This window comes from Carassius auratus, chromosome 3 (assembly GCF_003368295.1).
Source record: "Carassius auratus strain Wakin chromosome 3, ASM336829v1, whole genome shotgun sequence".
Lineage (NCBI taxonomy): Eukaryota > Metazoa > Chordata > Actinopteri > Cypriniformes > Cyprinidae > Carassius > Carassius auratus.
This window is the reverse complement of record NC_039245.1, coordinates 13,821,599-13,848,177: the sequence shown is the minus strand read 5'-3', so window position 1 is coordinate 13,848,177 and position 26,579 is coordinate 13,821,599. Positions and strand designations below refer to the sequence as shown.

General features: G+C 41.4%; 1 pseudogene; it reads right to left on the bottom strand.

The window, feature by feature from the left end:
• Positions 1-543: 543 nt before the first annotated feature.
• On the bottom strand, positions 544-25,569 carry LOC113054120 (interferon-induced very large GTPase 1-like; annotated as a pseudogene).
• Positions 25,570-26,579: the final 1,010 nt, after the last annotated feature.

Here is a 26,579-nt window from a genome sequence, read left to right as displayed (position 1 = left end):
AACAAAACTAAAATCTGATCCATCTTACTTTTATTTTGGCTATTAAAGTCACACTAAATTATATTCAACCTCAAATTATACCATCACATACAAATAAACCATCCCAAAAATAGAAATTCCACATACCTCAAACAAATATAAAGGAATAAGACTGGCGTCAATGTAAAATGATCCCTTTTCAGATGGTGATTGTTTCTCTACAAACCCGGGAATGCACAATAAAACTGCTTGATTATTTTTTATGAATATAATTGTATATAATACAGATTTAAATAATTACATTTTTTTTTTGCGGGTGGTGGGAGAAAAACGCCACCATTCTGTTTTGAACAGAAATAAAATCATTGATTAACCCCTGTAGATACAAAAAATGACTTATGCCCTATAAGAAACAATTACAGTCCGAATCGAGCGTTGAATGAAAATACATTTTCATGAATACATTTCATACATACAGAGTGAACTATCTTAATTAAACTGTTGATTGGCAGCCCTAAAATACTAAATCCTAAATGAAAAATATACCCTAAAATCAACTAAAACTAGTGGACACTAAATCACTGAACACTGAAAACTAAACTAAATTTAAGTCTTCTATTATTGTTCTGTCACAAGCTGCCAAAGACCTAAAAGACGTCAGTTTCAAAGTTTCAACTCAAATTTCGACTTCAAAGTAAAATTGTAATAGTTAATTGTATTTATCTAAGCTCTCGGTAGCATCCTGTTTTGAGTATGTTCTCCATTCACAAGGAATCTAACCACTCCCCTCAAATCTATTATTGTAGTATTTTTCCAGATCTTTCTGGAATCTGCACACAAACCACTTCCAGTAGGGCAGTTCAGAGAGATCAGGGGTGATGCTCCAGTCTGCAAAAACTCCCCCTGCTCTTCTGTAATCTCTCCATGGGACTTTATCATCTGAGTCATTGGGATAAAAATATAGATTGCTGTTTGCTACTGCTGATGTGCAGATATGGGTAGACAAGTTAGATGTATTTCTGTAATGTATCCCATTCAGACCAATACTACGATGAAATTGAACACTGTGGTCCTCATCATGGTTTTCTATAGTGTTGGTGCAGATGGCTGTACAGAATGGACACTGAACCCAACAGCACTGACAGAAGTGATCAATCAGAATCTCATCTGGCCTGAACTTATAGTCAAGATTTACAAGTAATGTATCTGTGTTAAAAGCATTGCTGATGTCAAACAAGATAGTTGCATTTTCTTCGCTAATGACATCTTCTAGGAGGTTGAAATCATCAACATCATCATGTTTGACTCCACTGAGGTCTTTCTCAGAGAAGATCAGGACGTCTGAGAGCTGCTGTGTGAAACTCTTCAACCACAAACCAGCATCTCCACTGTTGACTTGAACTTGTTCAGTGGATTGATGAGCTGCTTTCATGATCTTCTGCTGCAGGAGTTTAATGTTCTCCTTCATCTTGGGTAAAACACAGAGACTGAACTTACCAGTGATGTACCGATTGACTTCATCTCTAATGAAACTCTTGAAGTGATCTTTGGGATTATCAATGTAGTTAATGTATTTGTCAAAATCCTCGTCTTCTGCCAGTGTCTTCAGAATGTGTTTCTCCAGGTTTGATCTGTTTCCATTCAGTGATTCACAGTTTGATCTCATTTCATCTGTCAGATCTCTGGCTGTTTTCTTGTAGACGCTCTGCTCAATGGGCTCTTTCAGTTTCTGACAGATGATCTTGCCAAAAATTGCAGTTGATGTTGCTCCATGACAGTATGTCTGGAAAATATTATAGCACTCTTCTCTCTTCTTCTCGACATATATCAGAGGATCATTGGTTTCCCTGAATAGTTTATGTTGGTCGGTTATCATCTTGTTTGCTCTCTTACAAATGGAAAGAACCAAATCCACAAAGAATTGTTTCTTGAACACATATTTCACTGGTCCTTCCTGATGTTGTTTTACTTTCTTAATGATGTGATCTGTAAGTTGTTGAATGCAGCTAATGTTGTATCCCATCTTTGAAATATTGAATGACTGAATCATGTTGTCTGTCTGCTGAACAACATTTTGGACCAATATTCTTATTTCGCCTTCTTCTACTGGAGACAGAATCAGAGTATATCGAAATGTTCCTCTAACTGTTCTGTAACCATCCTTTACACCCTCTGTCATTCTTTTTTTTGTGGATGTTTTGAAAACAACATATTCAGAATAACTTGACGTTGTGAAAATATGGCTGTGCTCACTGCTCTCTTTCCAGTAGTCTCCTGGGAGACATCCTTCATCCATTTCACTGAGGAGAAGTTTCACATCCTTCAATGCATCAATGTGTTTGACTGAATGAGTGTCTCTGATGATCTTCTTCACGCTCTGCTCCCAAAAAAAATCAAACTCTTTCTTCAGTGTTTCTTCATCTTTAGCTTTGTATTTCAGTTTTAACGCAAGTTCTTTGCTCTTTTCATAGAGAGTGTTTTCGTTATGTATACTCTGAGTATCAATTTCTTTCCTCAGGTCTCGCTGCTGAACAATCTCATTTAATTTCCTCTTTGTTCCTTTTACAATATCTTCTTCAACATCTTTAATTTTATTTTCAAATGATGTTTTCCACTGAATCAGTATATTTGCATCTGTGTCTTTCTCAAAGAACTCTGACATTGATTTCTTCACTTCTTCACTTGTCTTCTTCAGTTCTCTTTGAAGATCAATTTCTTCAACTTCATCAATTGTTTCATTTTCAATTTTGTTGTGTAGTTTGTTCTCAGTTTCCAGCATAGCACTGCGAAGACTCCAGGACCACTTGCTGTATTCAGTTTCCAGTTTCCTGTAAGCTGAAATCTCCAGAGAATTTCTGAAGCTGAAGACGAATCGTTCATTCAGTAAAGCATCCCAAAGATCTTTAATACGGCCTTTTAAATCTAACAGGACCATTTCATCTGATTTTGAGGCATGAGACATAATAGATTCCTTTAGTTCTTGAATGTTCTCACAGTAGTTTGGGTTTGGTGGTGCCATTGGTGGGCTGCCCTCCCAGAGATGAGCAAAATACTTTACATCGTTCTGTACATCAAATGTAATGATATCACTAAAACATTCTGCATCACAGACTTCCTCTTTAGCAGCGAGTTTAGTCATCTCATCCAGTTTCTCCTGCAGTCGATTCCTTCCCTCCATGTTTTTCTCTACAGCTGTGATGTCAGTAACATTCTGATGCACAAACACACAGCTTGGAGACAGATTTACCTTCTTCATCCTCATGAAAGCCTGAACAACAATCTGAAGAATCTCCTGTATCTCAGCAGGATTTTCTCCAAAAATGTTGATCAAGGTCAGATTTCCAATACCAACGACAAATGTGGCAAGTTCATTGTCATGATCTCTTGCTGATCTTCCAGCCAGTTCTAGAGCACAAAGACCCTCAGTATCTACAACCAGAATATAGTCAGTGTTCATCTGTGTTTTCATCTCGTCTGAGACTCTGATCAGCTGCATGAAAGCTCCTCTGGTGCACCTCCCAGCACTGACAGCAAACTCAAGTCCAAACATGGCGTTCAGCATGGTGGATTTCCCAGAGCTCTGAAGCCCTAAAACTGACAGCACAAAGACTCTCTGGTCTCCCAGTTTCTGGACGAGTTGATCTAGAACAGCAGAGATCCAGATCACAGGAACATGAGCAGCATCTCCATCCATCAGCTCCAGTGGAAATCCAGAGATCATCATCTCAGCTGCAAGACTCGGGAGAGAAGAGAAGTGAACCTGCGGGTCTTTCTTGTTCTTCTTCACAGATGAACATGATTCATAGATCTGACCGATCTCCCTAATGATGTGCTCCAAACCAAAAGCTGCAGCCTGAAGATCCTCAGATAACCATTGAAGTTCTGCATGTTCAACGGTCAGTTTTTCTGGTACATGTTTATCTTTCAGTTTTAAAACCGCTGACAACTTTTCATAATATTTGTGATGTAGAGCAGAAAGATCAGCAGATGTATATTCATCCAGGAGGATTCTGAGCCATTTAAGGAAAAACATTTTATGCTCATCATGAGAACTAATTTCTTTAATGAATAGCTTCATAAACTCACTGATGTCAGATTCATGCTGTTGTTCTCTGATTTTCATAATTTCTGAGTGTTTCTTACTTATTTCAATTTCTGTCTCATCTGCTCGAGGCCGATGTAGTTCTTTGTTCTTCTGACTCCACTGATGCCACAGTTTCCCCTGATGAGGCAGAAATGATTCTTTGATTTCTCTCAGATCTTTCTTCTCCAGTAAACTCATCATCTGCTGTGCTACTTCTCTTCCTCTCCTGCAGTCATCATCATCTTTCTCATCTACTCTGATGTCTGAGTGTTTGGACACATCTTCAAGTCTGAAAGTGGAAGATGATTCTGAGAGACAATAGTTTATGGCTCTTCTGAGTTCATCAGAAACAGCTGGCTGACATCTGTCTTTCAGACCAATTTTATATTTTCCTTTATGCATCAACGTGAGATTTGAATCATCCTCAGTAAAAAGACAAAAGAGTGGCTTTGTGTTCCCATACAGGTTTTGTATCTTTTCTGCATGTTTGTCATTCCTGTCCAGTTGTGGTAGAAGAACAACATTGACTGAGCTCATTTTAGTGAGGATCTGGAGCTGTTTCTCATGGTCTCCTGCGTCACCGTGTAGATTACAGAATGCTACACACTCATTGAATTTATCTGTGTCTCTTCCAGAAGGGCAGAACCAGGCGATCTCCACCACTCCATCCATCATGACTCTGTTTTTGCTGCTGCCTGGACAATTCCTGTGGAAGAATGTGTTGTGTTTCTCATTGATCAGACTGTTCATCAGCTGAGACTTGGATGAAGACACAGAGCCAAACCTAAATAAAAACACCATTGGAGTTTCGGCCTTGTAGATGGGCTGGGTTTGACTGACGATTTCATTATTGATGTTTTTCATCTTCCAGCTCTTGTTGATTTGTCTGAACGTCCAGAGAGGAAACTCAATCTGTTGAGTGAATGGATCAGGAACAAGCAGAGGCAGAGCGTACTGACACTGGGACAGTTTAGTGACCATCAGCTGCTTCAGAAAACCATCAGCACAATGAAACACTGCCATCTGAACATCCATCGGATGAACAGGGTCAGATTGGTTTGTTCCTTTGTTTGACAAAGACACCGCTTTGAATATATCACCACTGTCTTCAGATAAGTCAGTATCTCTTTGTTGTGTTTGATCCTGTTCACTAGCCTTGACATGAATGTGTCTTGCTCTGTAGTTCATCATCAGTAGTTTTTGTACTAAAGTCTGAATCAGCTCTTCTTCAGCACAAGATTCACGGGCCAGTAATGAATGTTCAGTTAACTGAAGGACATCAGCAGCTCTAAGGTTACACTGCCTGGCTTTAAGATGAAGTCTATCAAAGAGATCCTTTGTTGTTTTAAAAAAATATTTTCCTTCATCTAGTTCAGATCTTGTTTCTTCTGTTGAAACCATTATCTGTAAAAGAAAAAGCATAATTAAAAAATAGAGTTATTCTATATAGCACTTTACCATTGCTCAAGGATGCTTGATGTACATTACAATAAGAAAAGACAACACCAACAGAGTAGAAAATAATGACAAACAAAGGAACAAGCGGAGTATCCCAAAATGACAAAATAGTAGTTTAGAGCAAGGATAATTCAAACAAAGAAAAGTGGATTATTAGACAGGGTTGCACACAGCAGCAAAGAATAATGCACAAAGAAATACTGTCATGTACGGTGATACAAGAAACACAGGAGAGATCCAAATGCAGGTGCGAGGGGCAATATTTGAGGGGCAATCCAAAAGAGTAAACAGTCCAGGCAGGGTCAAAAACCAGAAATTCCAAAAACATAAAAACAAACAAAAACACACGGGAAGAACAAACAAAAACACACGGGGACTCGACTCCGACAAGGACTCCGTGACAAAGACTGGGTATTTATACACAGAAGGATAATGGGGAAACAGGAGACAGGTGGGGGAACAATCAATTAACTAAAACAAGGAGGAAGGTGACCAAATAAGGGAACATGAAGTGATAAGATGACAGACACCGTGGGAACGGAGGACACCTAGTGGACACCCAGGGAACACAACTTAGACACTGTGCCCTCTACGTAGCGGCTTCCAGACGCTCTACAATAGACAACACATAGACCAGGAGGGAGGCGGACAGGTGGAGGCTCAGGGGGAGGGACGAAGGGCCAGACTAACAGAGGGGAACAGGGACAGGAGTGAAGACACAAAACAAGAAAACAAACAGTAACATGAAGCCCCCCCAGGGCGGAGCAGAAGACCACCACGTCCTCGTGGTCGCTGCCAGAGTCCCCCAGGGTGGAGCGGATGACCACCACACCCCTTTGGTCGATGCCGGAGTCCCCCAGGGCGGAGCAGCAGACCACCCAGTGACTTGACTTGACTCTGGAAGTTCAACGGTGACCTGCCTTGTCTCTGGAAGGTCCCCGGTGTGACCGGCCCTGGCTCTGGAGGGTCCACTGGCACCTGACTCGACTCTGGAGGGTCCACTGGCACCTGACTTGACTCTAGAGGGTCCACTGGCACCTGACTCGACTCTGGAGGGTCCACTGGCACCTGACTCGACTCTGGAAGGTCAACAGGAACTAGCTCTGACTCTGGATGGTCAATGGTAACTAACCCTGACTCTGGAAGGTCGAGGGTAACTAACCCTGACTCAGGAGGGTCCATGAACACCTGACTCGACTCAAGAGGGTCAACCGGGAACTGACTCAACTCTGGAAAGTCAATGGGCACCTGACTTGACTTTGGACTGCTTGTAGAGACATGAGACGCCTCGGCTTCGGGCACCGCCTCGGCCTCCGGAACGGCATCGGGCACCGCCTCCGTTTCCGGAACGGCATCGGGAACGGCCTCGGGCACCGCCTCAGCCTCCGGAACAGCATCGGGAACGGCCTCGGCATCGGGCACCACCTCGGCCTCCAGAACTCAGCCTCCGGAATGGCATCGGGAACGGCCTCGACCTCTGGAACAGCATCGGGCACCGCCCCAACCTCCGGAACAGCATCGGGCACCGCCTCGACCTCCGGAACAGCATTGGGCATCGCCTCGGGGACGGCGGCGGCCTGCTCGGGAACGTCCTCCTGGACGGCAGTGGGCTGCTCGGGAACGTCCTCCGGGCTTTGAGGAATGGTAGACGCCTGTCTCCTCCTCCTTCGCCCTCTATGATGGTGAGTCAGTGGCACCTTGACGGAAGAATCAGGCGTTGAGTCAGCCATCTTGTCAGGCAACACGGGTGTAGATTCGGCCATCCTGTGCTGCATCCCACTGAGCATGATGGTAATGGGTAAACCCTCAAAAGTCCAGGAAGTCCAACCCCTTCAATTGCCTGGATTGAGGAAAAGGGTCATCCAGGCAATTATTAAATAATTCTTTCAGTGCTGCATCATTATAGTCCAACCCGACTGCCATGGTCCAGAACAATTGCGCCAGGCCACCCACCTCACACCGCCTTTGAAGAAGGGTGGTCAAATTTGAGAGTCTCCACCTCCGTTCCTCCATGGTAGCTGGGGAACAGATGCGAAATCCCACACCGCTGGATCTAAGCATGACGGAGTCCTTCTGTCACGTACGGTGATACAAGAAACACAGGAGAGATCCAAATGCAGGTGCGAGGTTTATTTGAGGAGCAATCCAAAAGAGTAAACAGTCCATGCAGGGTCAAAAACCAGAAATTCCAAAAACATAAAAACAAACAAAAACACACGGGAAGAACAAACAAAAACAAACGGGAAGAGCAGACTCTGGAAAGTATCATTCATACGACAAGGACTCCGTGACAAAGACTCAGACAGACCGGGTATTTATACACAGAAGGATAATGGGGAAACAGGAGACAGGTAGGGGAACAATCAGTTAACTAAAACAAGGAGGAAGGTGACCAAATAAGGGAACAGGAAGTGATAAGATGACAGACACCATGGGAACGGAAGACACCTAGTGGACACCCAGGGAACAAAACCCAGACACTGTGACAAATACTAAACACATCCTGCTACAACATAATTTTAATTGTGTTTCCCTTTACAGATTTGCACAAAAATATTAAATTTAATAAATGTCAAAAAAAAAAAAAAAACGGCATCTCCATTAGCCAATATTTATACTATTACTATTACAGTGGAGAAAAAATCATATCAAAAGATACCATATGGAGACCATATCCTTCCCAATGGGGAGGTAACATGAAGGTATACATCCTATGGACTCACTGAATTAAGTACTACATAGGCAAGGTTTCTGTGGTGTGCTCCCCATGAGGGTAGAACTACCAAGCACAGAAACAAGACAGATCAGATGTCCATCTAAGGGAAACACAATCCTGGTTATGGACAGGATGGTGAATAAATACACATAGGGCCTCAAGAGTAGGCACTACCTTTGGAGCACTAATCCATTATGAGAGATCACTTGAGAGATACTTACATGTAATAGACTCATGTAGTGAATTTCTGGACTCAATACGTTCAAATTTGACTCTCAAAAAAGTGGAAGTGCAAAAAAAGCTCTAAGTAAAAATAAATAAATAAATAAATAAAAAAATAGTACTCAGCACCCTAGGTGAAACTGGTTCCATTCTCAGATTATAAAATCTGGCAAATGTGTTCGGTGTATCTCAACAAGCAGCTTTACAAATCTCTGCTAATGAGGCACCATTCGCTAAAGCTAATGAAGCAGTGATGCCTCTGGTTAAATGAGCCCTCACTCCCAATGGGCATAGTAAAACTCTGGCCTCATAGGCCTTAAAGGGGGGGTCAAATGCTATTTCATGCATACTGAGTTTTTTACACTGTTAAAGAGTTGGATTCCCATGCTAAACATGGACAAAGTTTCAAAAATTAAGTTGTACGTTTGAAGGAACAAAAATACTCCTTCCGGTTTGTCACAAGACGTTAGATGGAGCAGAATTTCCTTATATGGGTCCTAAGGGCACTTCTGCCGGAAGAGCGCACGCTCCCGTATAGCAGAGCAGAGACGAGACATTCACTGACCAGAGCGAGAGCGAAATGTCACAAAAGAAGTGTGTTTTTGGTTGCGAGGGCAAGACAACCCTGCACAGATTACCAAAAAAAACAAAAACATCAAGGGACCAGTGGACGGAGTTTATTTTTAAAGAGCATCGACGGAGTTGTGCAAGTGTTTTTGTTTGTTCCCTGCATTTCAAAGATGCTTGTTTTACAAACAAGGCCCAGTTTGACGCAGGATTTGCATATCGTTTATTTCTTAAGGATAATGCAGTCCCAACAAAAAAGGGTCACGATCGTGTGTTGGAACCACAGGCGGTGAGTAAAACTGCTTCAAATATCTCTGTGTTGTTAACTTAGCTATCGGCGCGTAAGCACATCAAGTAAACCTTGTACACCTTTAAAGAAAAAAAAAAGACGACATAAAGTGGAACTTATTCATTTTCCAAAACCGCTAAGTGTAACGGAGGCCAGCGAGTAGTGCTGTGCAGGTAAACCTCCCCGATCTCAAGAGACGCACTAGCAACAGACACTAGTGGCTGTAGCCATTTAGCCTCCTTGTTAGAGGAGACCCGGGTTTGAGCCCTGCTCGGAGCGAGTGCGAGGAGCGTCAGAAAGGACCCGGGAGAGAGGGGTTACATAAGCAAATATATACAGTTTCAATACATACCACATAGAGACGCTGTTGTAGTCGTTGCTGCTGCTGCTCTCGTTCAGTTTCAGCCTCGGGATCTGATTCTGTATCATAAATAAACGGCTGAATCTGACTGTTAGCCATGGTTTGTTTTGGATGATGTTTTTTTTGTTCCTCATGGTAATGTCACAACTTCCAAATGCTCTCAACGCAAAAGCCTACTCGCACTCGTGATTCTTTAGCTCCGCCCACACGTCACGCCTCCAGCGGCTCGTGTTTTTCAGAAAAAAATCGGCACAGACTATTTTTCTCTTATAAATATAATAAAACTAAAGACTTTTTGGAGATATGAAGGATGCAGTAGTACTCTATAGGTACTTAAGATTAACAGGAGATTGAGTGAAAATGAGCATTTCATCCCCCCCCCCCCTTTAAGGAAACCATCCACAATCCAGTGGGGAATCGTTTGTGTGGAGAAAGCATTCTCCTTTTCATGACCTCTAAAGATGACAATGTCACGGTGTCTGTTCTGTGTTTCCCTGTGTCTCACTGCAGGCACTACAATTTCCACAAAGCCTTGTCCCTTCATCATAGTAATTGCACTCCTGTTAACTGCACTCAGGTGTCTTCACTTGATAGTCATCACCCTGCCTATATTAACCGGTCTTTTTCTCTTTGTTTTGGTTTGATTTTTGGTTTTGACCCCCTGCTTGTTGGATTCTGATTTTGGTTTATTAAAACTCACACTGCTTTTGGATCTCTCGTCTCCTGTGTTCCTGTGTTCCCGAACGTTACAGAAGGACTCCATCATGTCGAGATACAGCGGTGTGGGACTTCATACCCATTCCCCAGCCAGTATGGTGGAGCGGAAGGCAAAATTCATCAAATTAACCACCCTCCACCAAGAGGGGAATTGAGGTGGGTGGTATGGCAAAAGTGTTTTGGACCCTGGCGGGTGGAATGGGATATAATGATGTGGCCCTGAAAGACATTTTCAACACTGGTCTGGATGACCCGGTGCAAAGAAAATAAATGGATCATTTGGATGCTTTTGATTTCTGGGAATTCATTTTCTACTTAAAACATCGGCCTCTGTGGGATACCCCAGCCACACCTGTCTCTCCTGGTGGGTTGGCTGACTCTAGACCGGGGTCTACAGACAGGAGGACCACCAGCCCAGCACCACTGCACAGTATGGCCACCAGCACAGCGCCACAGCACAAGGTGGTCGCCAGCCCAGCATCACAGCACAAGTTGGCCACCGGCCCAGCGCCACAGCACAAGGTGATCGGCAGCCCAGCACCATGGTGCAAGATGGCCGCCAGCCCAGCGCCACAGCACAAGGTGGTCGCCAGCCCAGCGTCACGGTGCAAGATGGCTGCCAGCCCAGCGCCACAGCACAAGGTGGTCGCCAGCCCAGCGTCACAGCACAAGTTGGCTGCCTGTCCAGTGCTTCTGCACAAGGTGATCGCAAGCCCAGCACCATGGTGCAAGATGGCCGCCAGCCCAGCGCCACAGCACAAGGTGGTCGCCAGCCCAGCGTCACGGTGCAAGATGGCTGCCAGCCCAGCGCCACAGCACAAGTTGGCCGCCTGTCCAGTGCTTCTGCACAAGATGACAGCCACAGTTGACCCTCCAGAGTCGAGTCAGGTTCCCGTTGACCTTCCAGAGTCGAGTCAGGTTCCTGTTGACCCTTCAGAGTCAAGTCAGGTTCCCGTTGACCCTCCAGAGTCGAGTCAGGTTCCCATTGACCCTCCAGAGTCGAGTCAGGTTCCCGTTGACCCTCTAAAGTCGAGTCAGGTTCCCGTTCACCCTCCAGAGTCGAGTCAGATTCCCGTTGATATTCCAGAGTCGAGTCAGGTTCCCGCTGACCTTCCAGAGTCAGGTCAGGTCACGGTTGACCCTCCAGAGTCAGGTCAGGTCACCGTTGACCCTCCAGAGTCAGGTCAGGTCACCGTTGACACTCTAGAGTCAGGTCAGGTCACCGTTGACACATTCCAGAATCAGATCAAGTCACCATTGACACTCCAGAGTCAGGTCAAGTCACCGTTGACACTCCAGAGTCAGGTCATGTCACCGTTGACACTCATGAGTTAAGCACTACCACAGTTAGACCTCAGGAGTCAAGTCAAGTCACCGGTGATCTTCAAGGACAAAGTCAAGTCACCCGTGTTCTTCATGCGCAAAGTCAAGTAACCAGTGTTCTTCATGGGCAAGGTCAAGTCACCACTGATCTTCATGTGCAAAGGCAAGTCACCAGTGTTCTTCATTGACAAAGTCAAGTCACCATTGTTCTTCATGGGCAAAGTCAAGTCACCAGTGTTCTTCATGGGCAAAGTCAAGTCACTGACTATCTTCATGGCCAAAGGCAACTCACCATTGATCTTCATGGGCAAGGGCAAGTCACCAATGATCTTCATGGGCAAAGTCAAGTCACCAGTGTTCTTCATGGGCAAAGTCAAGTCACTGACTATCTTCATGGGCAAAGGCAAGTCAAGTCACCATTGATCTTCATGAGCAAATGCAATTCATGATTGAACTTCATGAGCAGAGCCAAGTCACCAATGATCTTCATGGGCAGAGTCAAGTCACCAATGATCTTCATGAGCAGAGTTAAGTCACCAATGATCTTCATGAGCAGAGTCAAGTCACCATTGATCTTCCTGAATCCAGTCTAAACACCATGACACTACCAGAGTCTCTCCACGTCTCTTCGGAACTAACAGAGTCTCTCCCAGGGCTCTGAACCGGTTCAAGGAACAGAAACGAAAACTGGAAACGAACGAAATTTTGACAGAAACAGAACCAGAAACAGAAACTAAATTTACATTTATTCATTTAAATAAAATGTTATAGTTCCGAACAGAATCGAAAATTTGAAATGGTCATTAACCGGTTAATTTAACGTTATTTTATCATTCCATTTAATATTTGAAATTTGCTGTCAATGAATCATGAATTCCAGAAGTACGTCCTATGCAAATGTGATGCTGAAGCCAGCGAGTGAAATATCGGCTCAGCTGTGAACTCATGTCACAATGGCAATGCACCGCCCTTAGAGTTTATCTGAAGATATGTGAGATGAATTCAGCAGATCACACACCTGCAGCACTTCTGTGAATGGAGAAAACTGAAAAACGAAAAAGGAATATAGGCATATACACTAAATATATTTCACTTAAATCATATTGGACAGATTAATGAATCGAAAGAAAAAGTGTGCTAAATTACGTTCACTGTGACACGTTCCAAAGTTTTCGGAAAGGGAAATGAAACTGCAGAGAGAAGTTTTCTTTATTTTGCAAAAGCTTTACAGTTTTAATTATTTAGCAAAAGCTGACAACTTTGAATAATGTCTTGCTTCTATATAATCAACCAGCTTTGGTATGATCATCGTGCTGATACAACATCATTTTGCTTTATTAAAGCCTGTACATTAACAAAATAAAAAAAGAGTTAAAGAAACATATAAAAAGTTAGACTGCTCCATTGTACAACATGTTGCGTTCAGAGTGACCACACCTCACTGTGCTGATAAAGCCAATTTTAAGGATGATGTTTTAAGTAGATAAAAGTACAAACACTATATAATAAATAATATTTTAGCATCTAGATATGCAGGAACATGGAAACATTTGGATTCATGCCGGATGAGAGATGCAGGCATCAGCTTCAGCTTAAATTTTTTGTTTTTATTTTTTGGATTGACGTTTATAGCCTAAACTTATTTTGTTTTAGAGAGAAACTAATAGCTGTTTTTATAATGTTTGTAAACATTTTGCTTTAGACTACAGGCATTTTAGCCATCATTATTTTTTTTTATTTTTTTTACAATAAGAAAAAAAAGAGAACAGAGACCCGCGATTAGAAGCGCGGGAGAGAATAGTCTGCGCAGTTATGAGAGGTAGAGAGAGAGAGAGAGAGAGAGAGAGAGAGATGACGCACACTGTGTAATCAGATGTGGCTAATTCCTAATGTTCACCCCTTCATGTTTAATAAATCAAGAGTTATGATCTGCCGAGCTCCCTGTCGGTGTCCTCCTTCCAACAAAGCCAACGAGCTATAGCACGGTAAGAACTGTAAAGCCTGCATATATAGAAACGACGCACGTTACATTATTATTTGGCAAAATATAGACCAGGGATCCTCAAATCTGGACCTCGAGATCCACTTTCCGGCAGAGTTTAGCTCTAACCCTAATCAAACACACCTGAGCATGCTAATCAATGCCAATTAATGTCTTTGGGATCATTAGAGAATCCCAGACAGGTGAGGTTGATCAGGGTTGGAGCTAAACACTGCAGTGCATTGGACCTCCAGGGCAAGATTTGAGGAAGGGGGATATAGACACATAATATTGTTTTTAAAAAATTATGTTATTAACCGGTATTTTTTCCACCCAAACCGGTTTCGGAACGGTAATAATTCAGAGGAACGCAGGAACACAAACGTTAAAATATTGATTCTGTTCGGACCGATTAAATTTTCTTACCGTTTTCAAGCCCTGGTCTCTCCGCGTCTCTGCCGAACTACCAGAGGCTCTCCACGTCTCTGCCGAACTACCAGAGCCTCTCCGCGTCTCTGCTGAACTACCAGAGCCTCTCCGCGTCTCTGCCGAACTACCAGAGCCTCTCCGCGTCTCTGCCGAACTACCAGAGCCTCTCCGCGTCACTGCCGAACTACCAGAGCCTCTCCGCGTCTCTGCCGAACTACCAGAGCCTCTCTGCGTCACTGCCGAACTACCAGAGCCTCCCCGCGTCTCTGCCGAACTACCAGAGCCTCTCTGCGTCACTGCCGAACTACCAGAGCCTCTCCGCGTCACTGCCGAACTACCAGAGCCTCTCTGCGTCTCTGCCGAACTACCAGAGCCTCTCTGCGTCACTGCCGAACTACCAGAGCCTCCCCGCGTCTCCGTCGAACTACCAGAGCCTCTCCGCGTCTCTGCCGAACTACCAGAGCCTCCCCGCGTCTCTGCCGAACTACCAGAGCCTCTCCGCGTCTCTGCTGAACTACCAGAGTCTCTCCATGTCTCTGCGGAACTTCAAGAGCCTCTCTTTTCTGCGGAACTTCAAGAGCCTCATCACGTCTCAGCCGAACTCTCTGAGCGCTCGACTGATCTTGTCGTGGTCACGAAGGCCACCCTTAACTTGTACATGTTCTCTGTTTCAGACTTGCCTAACCAGACTTGCTCTCCTGTGTCATCGATCCCACTGTGGTGGTATTCTACGCCACCCAGGTGGGCTTCTGTCTCGATTGCATGGATGTGGTGGTTTTCTGCGCCGCCCTGGTGGCTATATAGTTTTATTTATTAGCATTTCTGTATGTGATGATGCAGTACCGTCTAAGGGCCTGAAGATCACATGCGTACAGAGTTTTGGTACAAATCTCTTCTTATGATTCTTAAAGGTGAGAGATTAATCAAAGAGAGGTTTATTTGCAGTAAAGCACATTATTACCTAGTGTAAATTTAAATGTAAATTAAAATGTATGCATTTAGCAGACGCTTTTATCCAGAGTGACTTACAGTGCATTCAAGCTATAAATTTTTACCTATCATGTGTTCCCAGGGAATCAAACCCCCAACCTTGCGTTTGATAAGGCAATGCTCTACCAATTGAGCTACAGGAACACTAGTGTAGGAATGCAACTGGTGATTTTGATGTTATTTTGCTGGATTTTAGGCTAATGCCATATATGCTTGAATATACAGTTATTTGAATTCTATGGGCCCTATTTTAACGATCTAAACCTTCACCGGGGCCCCACTGACCCCAGCTACGACCCTGATTATAAGCAGTAATAGGCTGAATTGCAAATAGGTAGCCTAATACTAATACATGCAATGACTCTCCATCATTACATTTTTATATTTATGTAGCCTACACATGCACAGAGGCGCATTTTCTACCAACGGGCTCTTTAAATAACAAAAAAATATTGCGCCATTGACTTAAGACTTTAGACCAGGTTTGAGTTGGTCTTTTTCAGCTCCTTAAAATAGCAATGCGCCAACAATGTGCCTGAACACACATCTTTTTTAGACCAGCACACCCATGGGTGCACAAATTGGCTCAAATGCATTTGCTAATTAAACAATGTGACGCCGGACTGAAACTAGCAAACACACTTGCGATGCGCTTTGCGTCGCATTGTGCCTGGAGTTTGATAGGGCCCTATGTGTTTGGTACATGAAATACATCAAATGATATAGATGCAGAGTATAAACAAATGCACTTGACCTTCTTTGTTTGTAATGTAGAACAGGATGATATGAGCTAAAAGGTAAAATCCATGTACTTTCTAATGTCAGAAATTAACAACAAATGTTAATGAAAATGTGCAAAACAGAAAATAATCTCAGGTGACAGCACAAGGACCTCTGGATGTAAGAGATGTAAAGCATATTGCCAAACCATACTACATTATGAACTGCCCTGAGACATCAATAACCCTGTATGATGAGCACACACTCAAAAGTACAACTCTGTAAAATTGCTCTACAAGAGCAGGATTGGACATCTCTACAGTTTTGGATCCAAAATGTCAAAAAACAGATACAATTAGATTACAAAACACTATATACTGTAATCAAACTTTTGCATCCGATGTTAATTAAAAGTTTAAAAAGTCAAATTTTGACATTGTACATCTTCTGTATTATACAGTTACACTTCAGCCAGCACATACCTTTTGTGTTGCCCTGGTTGCTCTTGTAGTGGTGCGCTCAGGGCTCTCATTCTTGACTGTGGTTTTATCTTTTGAAACAACAGAAACAGTGGAAAACAAATAGTATCAAATTATTGGAAGTGGTAATTACTGTGCTGGAATTAATGTAGTATAGTTATTTTTGGGGTAAAACATTTATACTATTTAAAATAACTTTTGGGGAGTAAAACTTTTCCTGTTTTATGCATGAAACCATAGTTCCCTTAGGTAAGGAATGAGACGCTGCACCTCTACTGGGTCACTATGGGGAATGCCATCAAAATGACCTATGTCTGAAGCACATGAGAAAACTCCATGATGTCATTAATAGAGCACCTGGAAGTATAAGAAGGTCCTTACAATAAAAACATCAATTTGTTGTCTGAAAGGGATGTAACCAGGCAGACCCTAGGCATGGCAGAGACAAAGTGCCTTGTTCCCTATCCCAGGTAACCATTGTTATATGCGTAACTTGAGATGTTCCCTTTCAATGGGAACTTGCACTGCATTCCCTGGTGGACACTAAGGGGAATGAAATTCCCACTCTGCCATGCTGAGGAGGATGCCTGCCTAACTGCGGCAAAGAACACCAACAACAATAGACCGGCATACATTGACTTCAACAGATCTGCCAAGACACACTTATGATATTGGTGATATTTGATTTCTTGCTTGATCCTAACAAAGGAAACATGTCTCAACCATTAAATCTTTGACAAAAAACTTCCAGAATAAGCAGCCTATAAAGTGATTCAAACAGACTAACCCTCGTTTTCAAGAAAGCTTAGGTGGGCTGCCAAATGCTACTGATCCAATGGAGGCAGCCAGAGGTGTAGTGGTAAAAAAAGAGGTGGGTAAACTATAAATTCTTGGTGACCACATAATGGTCACTGTAAGGTGGGCCACTACCTACCGGTGTGCGTGTACCCTGATGATATAAAGTTTACTAAATGACAAAACAGAGAGAACAATTTTCTTTAAAGGGGAATAGAGAGGGAAGCTTATATCCAGGGGTTCCAATGCAATGCACTTGTTCGTAATGATTAGGGATGTGGGATTATTTTAATAGTCAATTAATCTGTTGAATATTTTGTCAATTAATAGGTTAGTTGTTTGGTCTATGTGGATCAGTGTTTCCCCAAAAACCCAGGAATGGTCCTCAAATGTCTCGTTTTGTCCACAACTCAAAGATATTCTGTTGACTCTCACAGAGGAGAGAAGACACTAGAACATATTCACATTTAACAAGCTGAAATCAAATTTTTTTTTTACTTTTGTCTTTCATATATTTTATCAATGACACAGACTGCAATGACACAGACAGCTTCATTGCAGAAGGACATCCTTTTGGTCACGTGGTTCACGTGAGATGATTGACAGCCTTACAAACTAATGATATTGCACTGATGTCATAGCTGACGCGAATCAATAAGAGGAGAGTAATCGTTAGCTCTGTTAGCTGTTTTAGCTCTTCAGATTGCATAAATCAGTGTAAAATAAACAGAAATGTTATTCTGTATGACGAAATATTTACAAACATGTCATAAAATTATTATCTCTTCAAACGTGCGCACCATTGGTCTATAGCCCTGGCGGATCGCAAATACACCGGAGATGAGATGAATGGCTGCTGTATGAGTAATGATTTCTATTCAAAATAACGAACGTTATTATTCTTACTATTATAAGCCTATTATTAATTGCCGGATATCCATTTTTTAATCTTGATGCAGTCTGTTGCGTGTCGTTCATTTTGAACGAATCTTTAATATGACTCAGGACTATCGAGTTGTCTCAGAGAGTAATTTGTTCATTTTGTGTTGACCGCACATGCGCATTACACAACATATGGGTTCTGAATCGACAGGTGAGGTCTGAGTCTTTTATCAGAATCAGAATCAGAATGAGCTTTATTGCCAGGTATGTTTACACATACGAGGAATTTGTTTTCGTGACAGAAGCTCCGCAGTACAACAGAATGACAGCGACAGAACATAAAACACATAATAAAAGAATAAAAAATACAAATAAGTAGATAGTGAATGACAATATACAAATTGACAATTGTAGGCAGGTATATTACAAAATGCAGTTATGTTTGTACATGTATATTATGTGCAAAATTTTAGTGTATACTAAGTATGTGTGTTAGATAAATAAGTGTATGTGTATATAAATATAAAGTGTAGTGTGTTCCACAGTGTAGTGTATTCTTCCTGTCAGTACCATAGAGATGGGAAGAGAAACGATTAGTTCATTTTGCTTGAACGAGACTCAAAGATCTGAGTTAGTAAAATGATCCGAACTTCCCACTGCTACTGGCAACACCGCAAGCAATTGGTCAACACTGACAAGTTGCAGCGCAATATGAAATACTTAATCTTTAACAACAAACAACCTATGAAACTTATAATGAACAATATGAAACTAAAACGACATAAGCTTAATTTAAAATGTCATTGGAACTGTAGGCTATTTAGAGGTGGATAAACGTACTTTGAAGGTGGGTAAACGCTATTTCCGAATTTTGGGAGGTGCGTAAACGGCGTTTACGTGCATTTAGCCTCCACTACATCCCTGGAGGCAGCCCAAACCTAGTTTCCTTGAGAAACTGAGAGACCAAAGAGGAACCTTAAAGTTTGGGGAGACTAAGTCAAAGAGCAGCTTTTCAAAAGGGAACTTTCCTCAGACAGCTACCATCTATGAACCACCTAACTTACCTCCAATACAGATGAGATAACCTGAACTAGATCATATCATGAGAAGGAAGCAAGGACTTAGATACCCAAAGCCATTGGATAGACAAAGGGAAGTCCATCAGAGGAAACCATTCTAAACAGGTACATCTTTGATAAGCTTCCGCCTTCAGAGGGAGACTCTTTGGAGCTTAACCTAAGAACCAAAAAAGGGGACCGTCCACTTAACCTTTTAAGCGTACAGAACCACATGTGGTATTGTTGTTTCTGTGCCACTAGGCGTATGGTCCCACATATGGGATCTTGAATATTCAATGAAGTCATAATTCCCGAATTCAAACTGTGCATTTGCATTTGGCTGAGCCAAAGATGGACATGATCAGTATTTGTCATATACAGTAATCACAACGATGCAGTGTTTTTATCAACATAATGTTTAGTTTAGGTTTCAGACATTTAAAGTTCCTATGATATGAAAATTTCACTTTCTCAGGTTTTTTAACATTAATATGAGTTCCCCTAGCCTGTATATGGTCCCCAAGTTTCTAGAAATTTGAATCGGTGTAAATCGAGATTTTGCTATCTTTCTCTGCCTTTGAGAAAATAGAAGCTCAAACGGGCTGATCTTGAATCTCCTCGTTGTGATGTTATAAGGAGGAATGTTACCTCCCCTTTCTCTGCTTTGTCCGCCCAAAAAATTTAAACAAATATTTAAATTTTAATTCAGTCGCAATGTCAGCACAGGCGTTACAAACAGACTTTTATGATATGGATTCGACAGCACTGGCACAAACAGTGACTTACAGTGTTCATTAATGCCTAATGCTTACTGTATTAATGTGGAGTATTCGTGTGTATGCTGTTAGTTGTGGTGAAAGCATTTTGTGAGAGAAAAACGTGTTGCAATAATGAAGAGATCGCTGCATTCACACGATAAACAGACTCTGTCTACTCAATGCTCATCACTGCAGCCTTTCATGTGATGGGAAAAGATCGAAAAAATAATTATATAATCAACACTTCCACGATTCGTTAATCTTGACAGCTGTAATAGTAAAAAAAAATATATATATATATATTTGAGAGGGGTTCCAGATTACGCATTTCGAATGCAAAGATGTCATCCAATCAGAACAAACAGTTGTCGTTTACTCAGAGTCTCACAGCAGACACGCCCCTTCAAACAGAGCATTCAAGCCAGAGGGCTAATATCAGGATATAAAAATGCTTTTTATTTCTAAATTTTAAATGTAAAAATCATACTAACAATATAAGTACACCTAAGGAAACATTAAAAAGAATATAAAGAAAAGTAAATAATCCTTGTCATGGGACCTTTAAATAAACATAAGCACTAGTAAAACAATTCTTTATAAGAAGTCTTTATAAGCTTTCCATTGAAAAACAGCGATCTGTCGTCGATGCTTGAGGCTTAGATCTTTATAATGATACATAGTTTGTCAAGATTACATTTGTCCCGTTTCATTTCAATCTATTCATAAACACTGACACGTGCGAGTTGAAAGGCTTTCAGGACGAGGGCGTCGGGGTAGAGGCTAAGAGGTTAAACCCCCAAAATCGCTGCACAAGATGGCCGCCAGCCCAGCACCGCTGCACAAGATGGCCGCCAGTCCAGCGCCGCTGAACAAGATTGCAGCCTCAGTTGAATTTCCAGAGTCAAGTCAGGTCCCTGTTGACTTTCCAGAGTCAAGTGAAACAACAGTTCAACTTCATGAGTCTAGTCAGGTCACCATTGATCAGGTCCCTGCTGATATCCCGGAGTCTAGTCAGGTCACCGTTGATCAGGTCCCTGTTGATATCCCGGAGTCTAGTCAGGTCTCCGCTGACCGTCCAGAGTCAGGTCAAGTCACCATTAACACCCATGAGTCAAGTAAAAACCACAGTTAAACTTCATGAGCAAAGTCAAGTCACAGTTGATATTCAGGAACCAAGTCAAGTCACTAGAGCCCTGCACGGGCCTCAAATCTAGGCCCGAGCCCGGCCCTGGCCCGAGATGCTCAGGCCCTAGCCCGACCCGTGTCTGACAGCTCATCAGAATAATCAGCCCGAGTCCGACACGAGCCCGTGTTTTTATTTATTTATTTATTTATTTTATTACACAGCGGAAGCCTGCCCTATTTGCAACACTTAAAAAGGGGTCAGTTTTGTGTTATGTTTCTTTTCATTTCTTTTTCAAGTTAATTTAGAAAAATGTTTGGAGCATTTTTTTAAAAATGACGATTAACGTTAAACAGTCGAGCCAACAGCGAGTAGCCTAAAACATATTTAATCAATTAAGCCTCTCAAATTAATGCTAATACTTTACTTGGCTACAATAAAATCCATTTATGAAACACTTCAAGCATATCACACAGACAGTTAGTTTAATAAATGTTTATTTATTAAACCACAGTGAGTAAAATAAAATAAAAAATTGAAATACTGAGGCAGGCTCGCAACAGCGCTCGCAAACGAAATGAGAAATAGCCTACATTCTAAACAAATTAAATTAATTAAAAACAAACTTGCAGGTTATCTTACCTCAAAAATGCACCACAGAACATGTCCATTCTTTTTTCCATTAGTTTCCAACAGTTAAACGAAAATAAAGTCCAGTCAAATGAAAAGTTAGAACAGTCTCTTACAGATCATTATGGATAAAAAAGAATAGCATCCAGAGTGGAAGGTTTTAACCCAGTCCTTCTCTCTTCTATCACTCTTCCCACTGCGCTGAAGACACGTTCGCTGCTGCTGCTGACGGCACACTTAACACAGAGTGAGCCAGTCTTGACAGTTGCGGTAGCAGGGTTTCGTGCTGTTTACATTAATTTACATTATTTTAGAGGCCTATAACAGCTACTACTACAATAAGTGGATATAAGTGAAGTATAATCGTGGGTCGCGCTATTACGCGTGCGCGCGTGCATGAGACTGTCATGTCAGTATGTCAGTTTAATTATAACGGGTTGAATTATCAGATTATGAAAGTTATGAGGTTATGAAATGTCTCTCTATTTTTGTTTTTCTATCATCAACGTCAACTTTTTCTTTTTTTATTTAATGTCTAAAAATATAAATAGAAGGATAACCCAAAAAAGGCCCGAGGCCCGGCCCGCATGTGAGCTATAATGTGAAAATTGGCCCGAAGCCCGGCCCTAGGGGCATAAATAAGTTGGGGCCCGTCGGGCTCGGGCTGAAATGCAGGGCTTTACAAGTCACAGTTGATCTTCAGGAACCAAATCAAGTCACAGTCGATCTTCAGGAACCTAATCAAGTCACAGTCGATCTTCAGGAACCAAGTCACAGTCACAGTCGATCTTCACGAACAAAGTCAAGTCACAGTCCATCTTCAGGAACCAAGTCAAGTCACAGTCCATCTTCAGGAACCAAGTCAAGTCACAGTCCATCTTCAGGAACCAAGTCAAGTAACAGTCGATCTTCAGGAACCAAGTCAAGTCACAGTCCATCTTCAGGAACCAAGTCAAGTCACAGTCGATCTTCAGGAACCAAGTCAAGTCACAGTCCATCTTCAGGAACCAAGTCAAGTCACAGTCCATCTTCAGGAACCAAGTCAAGTCACAGTCCATCTTCAGGAACCAAGTCAAGTAACAGTCCATCTTCAGGAACCAAGTCAAGTCACAGTCCATCTTCAGGAACCAAGTCAAGTCACAGTCCATCTTCAGGAACCAAGTCAAGTCACAGTCCATCTTCAGGAACCAAGTCAAGCCAGGGCTTGGGGGCTGGCTATGTCAGGATCATTAGATGGAGTGAACATGAACTTCAGTAGAGGGCACTCCACTCAGGACCATTCCACCCATCAACCACCAGATGTCACTTGGACACTAGCACCTGTCATACTGTTGCACCACACCCGAACTACATTCCCCATGAGTCACTGCATCACAATCACCTTGCCACACCTGCACCTCAATCATCAGCCAATTTCCTTGCCACACCTGCACCTCATTTACACACACATAAAAGCAGCACAATCACTCTTACTCACGGCAAAGTCTTGTTTAGCCTGTCTGACATTTCCGGGTGTTTTTCCTAGTGTTTGTTCTTCCTGTGTATGATCTTGGATTGTTTAAACTGACTCTGATTCTCTGCTGCCTGCCCCGATCTCTGCTCGTTACCATTTATGATTCTGGATATCCCTTACATACCTGATGCCGTTCCTGATTTCTGCCTGCATGACCATTCTCTTAAAGTTTCTGCACATGGATCTGAACCCCTCTGACTCCTTGTTACACCTGCAAATTGACCACATGACTTTGGGGTTGTGGTTTAAATCCAAATGTTATGCAGTTAAAAAAAGGCTGCTTCTGAGGTTTTCACTTGGGTTCATAACTCAGCTCATCTATGCAATTATACTCAAATATCCAGATCCATGTATGTTAGGGGTCTCCAAGCTCAGTTTAGCTCCAACTAAAATCAAACACCTGAAGCAGCTAATCAAGGTATTTCTAGGTATACTTACACTTCCATGCAGGCATTTCAAGGCAAGTTTTATTATTTTTTATTAAGTAAATTATTCATCATTGGTGCTGTTTTTGTTTGTAATGACATAACACACCAGTTAGGTTTTATTGAAGTGATAACATTTAGAGTAAAAATATATAAACAAAGAAATATATATAACAGGTGAAATATCAGGAAACAAACTGATTTCTTACCGGTCTCATCTTTATTCTTTTGGAAGATGTTTTGCCTTGCTAACACTGTGTTGTAAATGTCTGCAGTGTAGCACTGCCGTTGATTTTCATTAAACAGATGCTCAATGTTGTTTATCAATTCACTCATCTCTGATTGTTTGTTCAATCTCTTGTTACAGGTCTGATGTCTTCCTCCACATTTCTCCAGGAGCTGCTCCAGAACAATTTTGTTCTTCACATCATCAATTATAGTGTCACACTCTTCTTCTGTCTCATAGGTTAAGAGAGTCATCACAAATTCAAGAACTTTGTCACCAAACACTCTCTGAAGCCATTCAAATCCCATTTTATCAGCATCTGTTAACTGACCCAGTCGCACAACAAAGATGAATGCATGGATTTTATTTTCATTCAAAAGTTGATAGATGAGATGATGCACAGACTTTCATGTAAACTAATCATGTTTATTACTGACACATGACGTCCTGCTACCTCCCTCTGTACAGGAACTATCCTGGATGTTTCTACAGTTTTAAAGGGTTTTCTTCTCCAAGTAGAATGTTTTCAGGTTTAAACTGGACAGATTCAGAATTCCCAAACAGTGCAACAGTCAGGGGTGACTCTGTATGACCTAAAGTAAATACATGATTTTAAACTCCACAGTGAAACTATGACATGTGTGGTTGTTATTTCAATATATATTTTTTTGTATTTTACCTATATTTCTTAGAAACTATATCAAATATTTTAATACTCACCTCCTTCTGTAACCTGTTGCTCCACGGAATTCTCTGAACCTTCTGCATTTGCAAATTCATCACAGACCAGATAGCGTCTACTGTTAGTTTGTGCAAAATTCTCTATTTTCTCTCTAAGATTAGGAGGAGGGCTGCCTTTCTTGAGTTGGTAATGTCTGCTAGAACATTTTTTTATAATTTCCTTTATAACATCATTGACTTCAGTCGGCTCACTGTCTGATTCTTGTATGCTGAGTACCATGGTATGTTCATAAACCTTGTCGGAGAAAGAGTGCAGCACCTTCTCCACATGCTCTTGATCTTCTCTTGAACACTGATCATTTTTGAGGACCAGAATGATCACGTGTGGTCCTGGATCAGACAGATGCATACACTCTTTCACTGCCTCTGTGATCTGATGATCTGAGAGATGTGGCTGAAGCAGGTGAGGAAAGTTTACGACTGACTTGAACACTCCCCTTTGTTTCTGCACTTGATCTGGAGCCTCACTGTCAAACATTTTTCTACCTATTATTAAGTTACCTACTCTGCAGTTTTCTGACAAGCTGTTGCCCAGCAGAACAATCCGCAGATCACCCACTGAAGCACAACACTGTTATGAAAAAGGATTATAAGAAAATTAAATGTATAAAATGTTCAAAGTTTCAGAATCATAATTAACTATACTTACAAAGTGTGTGCAAACAACAAATTCTAAAATTTAATTTAGATACTTACTTATGAGAGGTCTCTCCTTGCTTTGCTTCTTCTGGGAGAAGTCTGCACAACTGCCGCTGAAGAGCAAGAAGCATTACAACTAAGTTTGAATAGACGGAAACGGTAATATACCGGGCTGTATTCAAAAGTACAGAATTAATTAGTAATGCTAAGTGCATTGTGTAGGTATATAAAACAATTCAAGTAAACCAAATTTCATGAATGTGTTTAATATGAATATCTCAATTACAAGTACTATTAATGGACTGTATGATTATAAGACAAGGCCATTTCTTTAAGATGTAGCCTACCTTTTGAAAAAAGTCTTTTTGAAGACTGAATCTTGTCCTGTCTTGATTTAAGTCCTAGAAAATGTCAAAGATTTTCCAGTTACGTAATTTATTGGTCATTTTATAATTTACCAACATAACTACGACAATGCTTGCTTGTACTTTCGTATGAGCTATATTTATAATGTAGTGATATACAGCACACACTGTCGCTGCATTATACTAGAAAGGGACTTTGATAAGCACATGCAATTGAAGAGTGTGAGGAACAAACACAGAATAACAGCTGAAAAGACAGCAAAGTTTGATTTTTAGAGGTGAGAGAGACACTTTCAGTTTTCTCTGGCACTCCTAAACTGCGTCTGACAGAAGTATTAACACATTCTCATGAGTATGAGTGCAGTATCGGACCAAATTTTGGAACACAGATTTGGAACTTGATGTCACGAGTTAAAATGAACACATTATACTGCTCGATATCCAGTGGGCAAATTCATTCATTACTGGTTGGAATTATATATTTTTTATTTTTTAAAATGTAATACACTGTATCAGTGTCCAATAGTGTAATGTTGTAGTAATGTTTGTTTTCTCAAATTTATGACAAGCAGCTTCTGCCCTAAGGTGAATCTTAGGCTGTTGGCTAGAAAAACAACATAGTAAAAGTGACAGCTGACAAAACTGGTTTAGAGAAGGGTGTATGATTTGCTAAGAAATGTAGATATTTCAGACATTTGTTCTTACATATGCTTGTATATGGTGTTATCTACTCATCTACACAGCATCTACATTTATATTATCCTGAGCTTCCCCGAGTTATTCGGTAACACTTTAGTATAATGGTCCATTATTTAATGTTAGTTAACTACTTTAGTTAACATGATCTAAGCAAGAACAATCCTGCTACAGCATTTATTAATCTTAGCAGATGTTCATTTCAACATTTACTAATGCATTATTCAAATCAAAGGTTGAGCTTGTTAACATTAGTTAATGCACTCTGAATTAGCATGAACTAACAATGAAAAACTGTTACTAAAGTTAACAAAGAAGAATAAATACAGTAATACATGTATTGATCATTGTTTGTTCATGTTAATTAATACATTAACTAACATTAACTAATTGACCATTATTCTAAAGTGTGA